This window comes from Aquarana catesbeiana, linkage group LG12, assembly GCF_042186555.1.
Source record: "Aquarana catesbeiana isolate 2022-GZ linkage group LG12, ASM4218655v1, whole genome shotgun sequence".
In the NCBI taxonomy this organism is placed as follows: domain Eukaryota; kingdom Metazoa; phylum Chordata; class Amphibia; order Anura; family Ranidae; genus Aquarana; species Aquarana catesbeiana.
In genome coordinates, this window is record NC_133335.1 from 232,085,623 (window position 1) to 232,097,881 (window position 12,259).

A 12,259-nucleotide genomic window follows, 5' to 3' on the forward strand; every position below is an offset into this window, starting at 1 on the left:
CTCGGCTCGTCTTACGTCTTGTACGTCACCGCGTTCTTGACGTTCGGAATTTTGGGCCAACATTTGTGTGTACGCAAGACAAGTTTGAGCCAACATCCTTCAGAAAAAAAAATCCACGGTTTTCTTGGCGGAAAGTCCGATCGTGTGTACGCGGCATAACTATCCATGCACTTTGCTCCATCTTCGGATATGAACCGTGTAGATCTGTCTCATCAAGTACATCCAAGCATGGCGGCATAGGCGTCATAACATCCAATCAAAGGATTATACTGAATTGCTCCTTTGCAGGACCATCCGTCCAGTACTACCAAATCCTGTACATATATATCCCAATCCACAGAAAATACTAGCCAGTGGGTCAGGGTACACACACAATGCCTTGAAAAAGTATTCATACCCCTTGAAATGTTCCACATTTTGTCATGTTACAACCAAAAACGTAAATGTATTTTATTGGGATTTTATGTGATAGACCAACACAAAGTGGCACATAATTGTGAAGTTGAAGGAAAATGATAAATGGTTTTCAATATTTTTTTTACAAATAAATATGTGAAAAGTGTGAGGGGGGGGGCATTTGCATTCAGCCCCCTTTACTCTGATACCCCTAACTAAAATCTAGTGGAACCAATTGCCTTCAGAAGTCACTTATTTAGTAAATACAGTCCACCTGTGTGTAATTTAATCTCAGTATAAATGCAGCTGTTCTGTGAAGCCCTCAGAGTTTTGTTAGAGAGCCTAATGCCGCGTACGCACGGTCGGACTTTTCAGCTACAAAAGTCCAACAGCCCGTCCGACAGACTTTCGGCGGACTTTCAACAGACTTTCTAACGAACGGACTTGCCTACACGCGATCACACCAAAGTCCGACGGATTCGTACGTGATGACGTACACCGGACTAAAATAAGGAAGTTGATAGCCAGTAGCCAATAGCTGCCCTAGCGCCGGTTTTTGTCCGTCGGACTAGCATACAGACGAGCGGATTTCTGGGTCCGGCGGAGTTACGACGTAAAGATTTGAAGCATGTTCCAACTCTAAAGTCCGTCAGATTTGCGACTGGAAAAGTCCGCTGAAGGTCCGGTGAAGCCCACGCACGATCGGATTGTCCACCGGATTTGGTCCGTCAGCGTCCGTCGGACAAGTCTGGTCGAAAAGTCCAATCGTGTGTACGCGGCATTAGTGAACAAGCAGCATCATTGAAGGTCAAGGAACACACCAATCAGGTCGGGGATTAAGTTGTGGAGAAGTTTAAAACAGGGTTAGGTTATCAAAAAATATCCCAAGCTTTGAATATCTCACGGAGCTCTGTTCAATCCATCATCGGAAAATGGAAAGAGTATGGCACAACTGCAAACCTACCAAGACATGGCCGTCCACCTAAACTGACGGGAGTGTTAGTTTCCCACCACACATAGCGTTTTGATTTTAGGCCAAAAGTTCAATTTTGGTCTCATCTGACCAGATCACCTTCTTCCACATGTTTGCTGTGTCCCCCACATGGCTTCTCACAAACTGCAAACAGGACTTCTTATGACTTTCTTTCCACAATGTCTTTCTTCTTGCCACTCTTCCATAAAGGCCAGATTTGTGGAGAGCACGACTACCCTGTTTCCCCGAAAATAAGACCTAGCGTGATTGTCAGTGATGGCTGCAATATAAGCCCTACCCCACAAATGAGCCCTACCGTTTCCCCGAAAATAAGCCCTACCCTAAGCCCTACCCTGAAAATAAGACCTACAAGGACTTTAACTAGGGCTTATTTGGGGGGTAGGGCTTATATTGCAGCCATCACTGACGATCACGCCAGGTCTTATTTTCGGGGAAACCGGGTAATAGGTTGTCCTGTGGACAGATTCTCCCACCTGAGCTGTTGATCTCTGCAGCTCCTCCAGAGTTACAATGGGCCTCTTGGCTGCCTCTCTGAGGAGAACATTCATCAGAGAAGAAGCCAAGAGGCCCATGGTAACTCTGGAGGAGCTGCAGAGATCCACAGCTCAGGTGGGAGAATCTGTCCACAGGACAACTATTAGTCGTGTTCTCCACAAATCTGACCTTTATGGAAGAGTGACAAGAAGAAAGTCTTTGTTGAAAGAAAGTCATAAGAAGTTCTGTTTGTAGTTTGTGAGAAGCCATGTGGAGGACACAGCAAACATGTGGAAGAAGGTGCTCTGGTCAGATGAGACAAAAATTGAACTTTTTGGCCTAAAAGCAAATACTCTGTGTGGCAGAAAACTAACACTGCACATCACCCTGAACACACCATCCCCCATCCGTGAAACATGGTGGTGGCAGCATCATGTTGTGGGGATGCTTGTCTTCAGCAGGGACAGGGAAGCTGGTCAGAGTTGATGGGAAGATGGATGGAGCCAAATACAGGACAATCTTAGAAGAAAACCTGTTAGAGTCTGCAAAAGACTTGAGACTGGGGTGGAGGTTCACATTCCAGCAGGGCAACAACCCGAAACATCCAGCCAGAGCTACAATGGAATGGTTTAGATCAAAGCATATTCATGTGTTAGAATGGCCCAGTCACAGTCCAGACCTAAATCACATTGAGAATCTGTGACAAGACTTGAAAATTGCTGTTCACAGACGCTCTCCATCCAATCTGACAGAGCTTGAGATATTTTACAAAGAAGAAGAATGGGCAAAAATGTCCCTCTCTAGATGTGCAAAGCTGGTAGAGACATCCCCAAAAAGACTTGCAGCTGTAATTGCAGAGAAAGGCGGTTCTACAAAGTATTGACTCCGGGGGGCGCCATACAAATGTACCCCCCACACTTTTCACATATTTATTTGTAAAACCATTTATCATTTTCCTTCCACTTCACAATTATGTGCCACTTTGTGTTGGTCTATCACATAAAATCCCAATAAAATACATTTACGTTTTTAGTTGTAACATGAGAAAATGGGGAAAATTTCAAGGGGTATGAATACTTTTTCAAGACATTGTATATTTATATGAGGTGGACAATCGGCCTTTTAACAGTGTGAGCGTTTGTGTGATGAGGGACCAATTTTACGGTTAAACTTTTCTTCATTACTTGATTTCTAATAAACATTTTTTTCTGATGAATACAGGGAGTTGAATGAAATCATTTTTCCATATGAGAAGGTTTGAGCTTAAATCAGGTTTTAATCCTGTTATTATACTAGCTGTCATTTTTCTATAGGCCGGGTGGGAATGTGTTAAAGGCCTTTACCGATTATCGGTTTAGAGTTGAGCATGTTTTTTGTTTTTCATACATTTTATTATGATTTTTTTTTTTTTTTTTACTTTTTTCAATTAAGTTTATTGCCATTAGATAGAGGTTAACAATATGTCATACGCACATGCTTGTGGATGCTGAGCGCATCGGTGTATACCTGAGTATAGCTACGTACAATGGTTCTATGAATAGATGTACTCATGCAGAGCATATTTTAAGTCTTGGGCCTCATATACACCAGATGACAAAAAAGCCGCCATTAAGGGCGTTCAGTGGTTTTTTTTTTTCTGCCTCTAAACACTCCATGTTCGCCTATGTGCCCATGTATACAGACATTTACAGGTGTATAGAGGCAGAAAAATGTGCCCACAATATGATATAGGATGACAATCGCAACAATGTATTAAAGAAAGACGGTGGCCACAATGTATTATAGGAGGACGGTGGCCACAATATATTATAGGAGGACGGTGGTCACAATGTATTATAGGGTGATGGTGGCCACAATGTATTATAGGAGGACGGAGGCCACAATGTATTATAGGAGGACGGAGGCCACAATGTATTATAGGGTGATGGTGGCCACAATGTATTATAGGAGGACGGAGGCCACAATGTATTATAGGAGGACGGAGGCCACAATGTATTATAGGAGGATGGTGACAACAATGTATTATAGGAGGACGGAGGCCACAATGTATTATAGGAGGACGGAGGCCACAATGTATTATAGGAGGACGGAGGCCACAATGTATTATAGGAGGACGGAGGCCACAATGTATTATAGGAGGATGGTGACAACAATGTATTATAGGAGGACGGAGGCCACAATGTATTATAGGAGGACGGAGGCCACAATGTATTATAGGAGGACGGAGGCCACAATGTATTATAGGAGGATGGTGACAACAATGTATTATAGGAGGACGGAGGCCACAATGTATTATAGGAGGACGGAGGCCACAATGTATTATAGGAGGACGGTGGCAACAATGTATTATAGGAGGACGGAGGCCACAATGTATTATAGGAGGACGGAGGCCACAATGTATTATAGGAGGACGGTGGCAACAATGTATTATAGGACGGAGGCCACAATGTATTATAGGAGGACGGTGGCAACAATGTATTATAGGATAACAAAAATGTATTATAGGAAGACGGTGGCCACAATGTATTATAGGATGACAACAATGTATTATAGGAGGACAGTGGCCACAATGTATTATAGGAGGACGGCGGCCACATTGTATTATAAGATGACAACAATGTATTATAGGAGGACAGTGGCCACAATGTATTATAGGAGGACGGCGGCCACATTGTATTATAAGATGACAACAATGTATTATAGGATGACAACAATGTATTATAGGAGGACAGTGGCCACAATGTATTATAGGATGACAACAATGTATTATAGGATGACAACAATGTATTATAGGATGACGGCGGCCACAATGTAATCATCTTGTTTCACAGCTGTTGTTAGTTACTAGTTATTCCGGAGCGTGACAACATATCAGTTTTGCAATTTCATCTTTCATGGTGTAAATAAGAGTTACAACATTGAAATGAAATCTTAGACTCGGAATAGTAACGTGTTTCGGTTATGGTGGAATCTGAATTGCCATGCTGGTGATTTCTACGCACACACTTCAAGTACAATTTTTAGCCAAGAGTTGCGGTCTCCTGGCAACCTGTAGGAAGCACTTTAATTTCCCTGTTTGCTCGCCCTTCTTCCCCTTTGTGTACACTGACAGGTTAAATGCTGGCCTCTTGCTTCTTTCCAAAGCATCCTACTACGTCTAGGACGAATGAAGGCACACAGATCCAACGTTGTAGGCTCAATTGACCACGTCAGCCATTCTCCACCAGGCTTTATGCAATCTTTAGGGTTCCTCCAGAGGATGTTAGAGGTTCCTTGAATGGTGGTTGATCAACCTCTTGTTTGGTGATGCCTGCATAGTTCTGGGGTCGATGCTACTTGGCAGAGAATCAGTGACATGGCACCAGTTTTCTCTTTAGCTCTCTGTATGGTGGCATTCTGACCTTTACTATAAGGGAGGCATTCTCAAGCATGGCTCAGTGAAACTTTCCAGAGGTTATTAGGGGTTCATGGGGTGGTCGATTGTCCTCCCATCTGATGACACCTGCATAATTCTGGGGCCAACACTACTTGGCAGAGACAATGGCGGGGGAACAACTCTCCGTATGGTGGCATTCTACCCACTACTGTAAGGGGCTTTCTTCCAGCTGACCTCCATGCCATTGGCAGGGGTTTCCAGAGATCTAAAAATAATTGTGTGGGTTCCTCTGGGGTAAAAAAGTTGGCTGGACCAAGCTAGGAAATAGATATGTGCCATATCCACCTGCAATGAGAGTTAAAAATACCAGCCCTAAAACCGTATGGCAAACAAATAGCATTGCGAGTCCAAAATCTTTATTTGTTCAATTAGTTACAACAGAAAGAACAAAGAGCAGCCAGCAAATTTCAGGGGCCACAGACACCACCACCAACAGCGCTGGGAAGCCACAAGGAGGATCGGTGTCAGCAGTAAGGCAGTACAGCCGCCCTCCTACTCAGCAGGAGCCTGGGCCCCCCTTTTTGAACTGATGGGGCCCGGGCCCGGTTTGGGAGTACTGGCTGTACTGCCTTAGCAGTAGCCCAGGTCATACTTGGGGGGGGTAAATTGAAGGCGTTTATGGACATCAATCGACAGGTAACAGGTAAATCCAATGCGTTTTGTGGAAAATGCCTCCCCCGCCTTCATCAAGGCTAAAGTGGTGGATAGGCTTGGACTAGTACTGTGATGTGATGCTGTGATGGATAACCGCTCTGATCCAGCTTTATTATAGGCATCCAAATTGCATCACATTACTAGTCCAAGCCTATCCAACACTTCAGCCCTGATGAAGAGGTGAGGAATTCCCCAGAAACATGTTGGCCTTACCCATTAACTGTGTACTGTTACCTTCAACTCCTTCAATAAACCCTCAAGTGTGACAAACCTTTATACTGTATACCCTTCCAAATGTTTGACCTATTCCATGACTAGAGAGGGGCATTGTAACTTCGGTGGGTGAGTACCCTTCATATGAAAGTGATTCCACATGTAGGGTATATAAGCGGGGGTGGGGTGGGGCATTGGGGGGGTGAGTAAATCATTTTGGCATTGCACTGTAACGCCACGTCATTCATCACACTGACTTTGAGTTGAGGGAATAACAGACGATTGCAATAGAATTTCTAACCTGTCCGATCAACCCTCCCATGTGCCAAGCGTCTCTTGAACCATCATCTCCGGTCTTTGAATACCTAAAAAATTCTCAGGGCCTCGTTATTTCATAACTCTAACAGCTTTTCCTCTCTCCCGATGTTTTTTTTTCCAGCACCACTAATGGATGCGTTTTTCTAAAAGTGATAATTATTTTACACGGGGGAGTCGCAGCTAAATGCAGACATCTGCAGCCAACTCCAGATAATGGGGCGCGCGGTCTGTAGCAGGAGGTGTGAAGTGCACTCTTCACAACCCAACACATAGAACCCTGCGCTATGATCTGATGCTTTGAAGTCCGGATCTAATGATACAAGGAGGTGAGGATAGTCTCTCACAGGGCAATTTACTAACGTGGCATTCAGATGCAAATGTGCACTGGTGCCTAGAAGTGTGCTTCGCCAGTCTTGTCCTCATGTTGTCTAAAAGTGGCAAGTGTCTATATATATATACATATATTGAGGTCATGGTATAGTATAGCTAGCAGCAATTAGTCACATTCATGTAGACCAGTGGTGTCCAAACTGTGACCTGGGGGCCAGATGTGGCCCTTTGTTTCCCTTTATCTGGCCCTCGGGACACTATCCTTCCACTGATACCAACCATGAGGCACCATTTCTTCCACTGACACAGACGATAAGGCAACTATTCCTCCCACTGATACCAATGATGGGGCACAATTCCTCTACCTGACACACACTATGGGGCACTATTCCTCCCACTAACACCAACGATGGGGCACTATTCCTTCTATTGACAATCATGGGGCACTATTCCTCCCAATGACACCAATGATGGGGCACAAAAAATTATTTTCTCACATTGATTGAACTTTGTATCAGAGCGCATCAATCTATGTTAAATGATGGGGCACTATTCCTCCCACTGACACCAATGGTGGGGCACTATTCCTTCCACTGACACCAATGATGGGGCACTATTCCTCCCACAGACACCAATGATGGGGCACTATTCTTCCCACAGACACCAATGATGGGGCACTATTCCTCCCACAGACACCAATGATGGGGCACTATTCCTTCCACTGACATTAACGATGGGGCACCATTCCTTCCAATGACACTTATGATGGGGCACTATTCCTCCCACAGACACCAATCAATGATGGGGCACTATTCCTCCCACTGACACCAATGATGGGGCACTATTCCTCCCACTGACACCAATGATGGGGCACTATTCCTCCCACTGACACCAATGATGGGGCACTATTCCTCCCACTGATATGGTTAATAGGGCACTATTCCTTCTACTGACACCGACAAAGGTGGAACAAAGACTATGGAAATGTAAGTCAAGAGCATAATATCCAAACTAAGATTCTGCTTGAGTAGATTCTACTGGTGTTAAACTTCCATTTAAGCCAATGAATAAAAAAAAAAGCGCAATGGGTCCTGTTCAATTAAAGGGTTAGTTCACCTTGACCAAAAAATTGCCTATACAGGTAAGGGGTGCCTGTAGATAAAAACAAAGCCAGGCTTCAGGAGATATGTACATGGTACACATCTATGGGCATGATTTAACTTTAGCCAAAGCGACACAATTAGTTTTTGTCTGGACGCATCCCTTACCTGCACAGGCAGTTTTTTGGTAAAGTTGAAATAACCCTTTAAGCTTTGGCAATGGAAGCTAGAAGCCAATTGGTTTCCATGCACAGCTGCTCCAGATTCGGTCTGCTCCAGTCGTAGTAACTTCCCTCAGTATTAACAGGACCTCCTTGTTCATTCCAACTTTATCCATCAAGTTCATCTACTTTATAGAGATTGTAGGACACCATCATCATTTGGCAAATATTTTATGAACTGCGTCTTTGTTACATTTTATTAGTCCCCATCAGTCTTGGTCTATCTAGTTGTTTTCTCAACAACACAACGCTTTTTGGCTTTCAAAGACCCCAATGGTCAAGACATGTATAAACAATGCCACTAAAAACATCTCCTACAGCTGAGGCTTCACAACATCTCTCTCTTTGTTTTCCAGGTGTCCAGGGCTGAAATACGGACTCTACGACCTATGACCAGTCACAGCGCAGATAATCAAGCCTTTGTTTTGGAGGGTCAGATGGATCCTGAATGCCTCGTATGTGAAAGGAATTAAGCAACAAGAAGGAAAAAAAACAAAAAACTTTTCAGTATTATGAATGGTTTACCCAACAAAATGTGGGCAGATCGATGGTCTCAAAGAAAATGGCAGCAAGGATTCTTTTCATGTTCTAATTCTTTCTGGACTGGTAGCACAGTGGACAACATTCGTCCCATCTTGGATAACCAAAATCTCCATCAACCCAATCAGAAGGCTTTATGGATTAAAGTTATATCAGCACGTTCTCATTGACCTGAATTTGGATCTAAAAATTATCCACCACCAAAGATCAAGAGATGTAGCAAGCAACACCTTCATAAACCTTCATAAACCTTCATAAACCTTCATAAACCTTACCAGGATTTTGTGTCAGTGTACCAAAGTGCTGTTCTAGATTGTTGAAGTATCAACAATTTAGCTAAATAAATACATTACAAACAATAAAATTTGTATTTCATTTGATAAAAATAGAAAATTACTCATGGAGTATACATATAAAAACAGAGGCTCGTAGTTTAGGTGTTTGCCTAGCCAAAACTTTTGTTTTACGTTTGGATAGTATAGGGAAGGAGGTCACAGCCAGGGTTTAAGCTGGGAGACCAGTAGCTATAGCAGTAGAAAGGCTCCCACCGACCGGCAGCACAGTCATACAAGCAGATCACCCTGGTGGATGACGCGGGCTCACCTGAAGTGCGGGGTCTAAGCGCTAACCAGTGTTCACCAGAGCCCCTGATGGTGGGGATGGGTTTTGCGGCATGTTAGTACCAGGTCACAGTCCTCAGGCCAATTTTAGACAGGAGCCAATTAACCCACCAGCATGTCTTTGGAGTGTGGGAGGAAACCGGAATACCAGGGAAGAAACCCACATACCGGTAAGCATGAGGAACATGCAAATTCCATGCAGAAAATGTCCTAGCAAGGACTAAGGCTGAGTTCTGGTTTAGTCTCAGAAAGAAGCCGTCACTCCTGCCCCGAAGCACCACAATACTGATAAAAGGTTCAGATACGACTTTATTCCAAAAGATAAGGGGGCATTTCGAGGAATATCCAATGTGTTTTAGGGGTCCAAAAAACACCTTATCTGGGCTTGATTGAAAACAGTGTGAATGGACTAAAACTGCTGTTGACAAGACCTGTTGTCCCATTGGAAAAAATACTATTAAAGGTTCAGTTCACCTCCAGACTATTTACATTTTTTTCATTCAAGCCCTGATAATGGGGGCATTTTTGGATCCTCAAAACACATTGACTACTCTTTGGTCCCCCCCCCCCCCTTACTTTTGGAATAAAGTTGTATCTGGACCTCCTTCATTTTTCATTTTTGTTACATTACTCTACAAGCCAAGAGATCCTTTGGGGCAGGGTTTCTCAACCCCCATAACCTTTGGAATAAAGTTTCATCTGGACCTCCTAGCAGTGGTGTGGTGCTTCAGTTTCCATATTTGTTATATTACTCTACAAGCCAAGAGACCATGGAGATCCTCTAGGGCGGGGTTTCTCAACCAGGGTTCCTCCAGGAGGTTGCTAGAGGTTCCTTGAGCAATGAGCAATTTCTGCCTCTCCCACTGACACCATTCATCATCTGTAAGGGGCATTCTTCTCAATGACCATCACACTAATGCACCACGCGTTGTAGATCTAGAAATTTTTAGCAGGGGTTCCCTGAGACCAGAAAGTTATTTCAAAAGGTTCCTCTGTTGGAAAGGTTGAGGAAGGTTGCTCTGGGGTGTGGAAGTCGCCTGCCCGGGAATCGGACCATCTGCATTAACATCAATATTTTAAGACAGCAATACCAATGGCAATGGCATGACCTTTATGGGTCCTGCGCTATTTTCCCACTTTCTTAAACTGCCCAACCAACTGGGTTTTGCCGCTCTGCAGCACGCACAAAGGGGTGGGGATACTTGTGACACCAATGATGGCTGACCAAACCCGAGCTCATCCTTGGTCAGGACTCAAACCGAGCACCCTAGTGCTGCAAGGCAGAGCCACCCTTTTTTAAATTAAAATTTCTCATTTTGAATTTAATTGGTCTTCTGTTGCTCTTTAATGCGTTGTTGCTCCTGTAATGGTCCTTGCATGGAAAGTGTTATCGAAGGAGGGTTAAATATATGTGCGTATAAAGGTGGGGGGGTGGGCGAGTGTGACGGAACATTCCTTGCGGTAACGTCGCGGCTCCGTAGAGCATTTGCAGTATGTTGTTCTTGGAAGCAGCTGCCCAATATGCTGAATTTTACAAGGATCCTAAAAATGCTTTAAGCACCCAAACAGGTCAGTGTTGTCTCAAGTTCTGCTTTCTCCCATAATATTTGTATTATGCATATTTGGGGGGGGGGGGGGGGGGGGCTTGGGGCTGGAATGGACTCTCTACACCACCGTCTCCTACCTGGGTGTCACTTCATAAAACTTAAGGCGGCCTCGTAGGACGAGTCATCTGGAGACCCCCTGAAGGGACTTGAATAGCCCTTGTTCATAAATTAGGGGCTTATTCAACAAGGAAAGAGATGGTCTGCAATGTGCTATAACCAGGCCCGGGGAAAAAGGGTGGGCAGGAGTGGCGGCTGCCCTGGGCGCTGTGGTATCATGTGGGGTGGGGAGGAGATTGGGTGGGAGGGGATTTGTGTTGGAAGGGGGAATTTGAGGGAGGCGGCAGGGGGTAAGTGTTGTTCTAAGAGGGGAAAAATTGAGGGAGGTGTGCCAAAAAGGGCGATTTAGGGGGATTTGTGTTGGGAGTCGGGATGAGGAAAGAAGACTTATTCTAGGAGGAGGCATTTGTGCTGGGGGGGGGGGGGGATTATGTACTAGGAAGCAGGGCCGGGACAAAGGGTGGTCAGGAGGGGCGGTTGCCCCTGGGTGCTGTGGTATCATATGACGTGGGGGGGGGGGGGGGCGCTGCATAGAGAGTGGCTACCTACAAGCTGGCAGGAGTACCAGAAAGGGGGAATTTTTGTTTGCCATCTTTGCCCTTGGCGCTAGATGACCTTGTCCCGGCACTGCTGGGAGGGGAAATTTTAGGGGTAGAGGACTTGTGCTGGGGGTGGGGTGTGATGTTTTGGGGGTGGGGGGCATTTGAGACTTGGGTTTTGGGGATGGGGGAGCAAAGATTTGTGCTGGGAGGGGGGATTTCAGCAGGGGAGGAGTATGTGCCGTGGCAAAAATGTAAGCATGGCGGGTGGTGCCACGGCTAAACGCAACTAAGGGCTCCTTCACAAGACTGAAAAGCGATCCATGCTGGGATCATGCTCACCTCCTCGCTGCCCGATTTAACCCTGTAAATACCGCACTACCGCACCACAACTACATGCATTAGTCACGTTCAGCGGCAGCACCACCATCAAAAAGCGACATGCTGTCTAAATTTTGTTGCAGCATTTGCACAGCCATGAGCGGCTCCATGTTCGCGTGCAGGCGGGTGGTCAAGGGGCGGTAAAAACGCCTTAGGGTTAACCCATCCCTAACCCTTGACCCGCCCCAACCCTAAACTTCATATCTAACCCTCACCCAACCCTAACCCTCACCCCTGACTCAAACCCAACCCTTATAATAAACCAACCTTAACCCATCCCTAGCCCCTAACCCTAAACCTCACCCAACCCTAACCCAAACCCTCCCCCAACCCTAACCATAAACCCTAACCCAAACCCTCCCCAACCCTAAATCCTAAG

General features: G+C 45.2%; 1 long non-coding RNA gene across 1 annotated transcript in view; it reads left to right on the forward strand.

The window, feature by feature from the left end:
* Positions 1–9,040, forward strand: part of LOC141113663 (uncharacterized) — a 151,728-nt gene extending 142,688 nt beyond the window's left edge. The window contains exon 3 of the long non-coding RNA XR_012236796.1: positions 8,493–9,040. This is a non-coding gene — a long non-coding RNA (uncharacterized lncRNA). The remainder of the gene's footprint in view (positions 1–8,492) is intronic.
* The last annotated feature ends 3,219 nt before the right edge of the window (positions 9,041–12,259 follow it).